This window comes from Morone saxatilis, unplaced genomic scaffold (genome assembly GCF_004916995.1).
Source record: "Morone saxatilis isolate NCDOM2014 unplaced genomic scaffold, NCSU_SB_2.0 Contig18, whole genome shotgun sequence".
Classification (NCBI taxonomy): Eukaryota; Metazoa; Chordata; class Actinopteri; family Moronidae; genus Morone; species Morone saxatilis.
This window is the reverse complement of record NW_023339740.1, coordinates 27,494,837-27,495,931: the sequence shown is the minus strand read 5'-3', so window position 1 is coordinate 27,495,931 and position 1,095 is coordinate 27,494,837. Positions and strand designations below refer to the sequence as shown.

The following is a 1,095-nucleotide window of genomic DNA, read 5'->3' as shown; positions in this document are numbered from 1 at the left end:
AGGGCAACATTTTTCCTGTTGATATGCAAATCTTTTTTAGGACAATATTATGGAAATAAAAAGGATTTTTAACCCGAAGAATGTATTAGGCTCTACCTTTCAGCCCTGACTAGTCTCTGCAGGTAGGGCAGCTTGTAAGTAGCCTGAAGGGCGAAACCCAGGGCATATAAAGTCTGCTAAGCACCACTTGCTGCAGCTTGTTATTCCTCTGAGAGACAGTAACAACTGAAGGCCACTCAGACAAGTATAATAAACATTTTCTATCCACTTCGAGCTTCCCTTATATGGACTGTGGTGGAAGGACAAACAGTGTTCAGACAGACTTCAGTTATAAAATCAACCTGAAACAGTCAAACAATGAAGGAAATTCATGTCATTGCACAACACAAGGTTGTATAACAAAATGAAACACACACAAAGAAAAGGGTAATCAAATTCATAGAATAACATAAAATTATTCAGTATACGTATCGACATATATGTATACACCCTTGTGTCAAGACAAGACAACAAGATAGTGATGATAAAATGGTTTCATCTTCACCTGCGCTCTGTCGGCTCAGATCACGATCCGCCGGTTGAGCAGGACATTGAGGGATGTTAATATGGAGCAGGTCTCTAAAGATGCACAACCATCTCTGAGTTCCTGCAGTCCCATTTTGTCCAGACCGGACATTAGCCAGGAGCAATAAAAGTTAATAGGACAAAAAAGTGATTTTAATAAGTTGTGGACGATAATTTCCCCGGTGGAAATAATGCCCTTGCTTAAATTCTGCCACTAAATTCCTATAAATCCCAAACCTTAATGCTCACTTTAACCTTGACTGACCATCAAACATTTGATTAGAGTCGTAAAAGCAGCTACGTGTTGGAGCAGTTTCCTTATTTCTTTGGTTAAATAGACTGAAATAAATGGTTTTATGTCACACGCAGTTATTTTCAGGGTGATGTTAAGAAATCCTTCGAAAGCGTCAGCAGCAAATGTCAAACAAGACCTGAAGGAATCTTTCTAATAAGATATTCATGCAGATGCAGACCGGCTCAGACATGAAGAAATAGTTGTTCTGGTGCTTTGAGAGCTTCTTAGCATTCACA

At 39.2% G+C, this 1,095-nt stretch overlaps 1 protein-coding gene across 1 annotated transcript in view; it reads left to right on the top strand.

The window, feature by feature from the left end:
* podxl2 (podocalyxin-like 2) overlaps positions 1–1,095 on the top strand; it is a 26,093-nt gene that overhangs the window by 16,647 nt on the left and 8,351 nt on the right. The window lies entirely within an intron of this gene.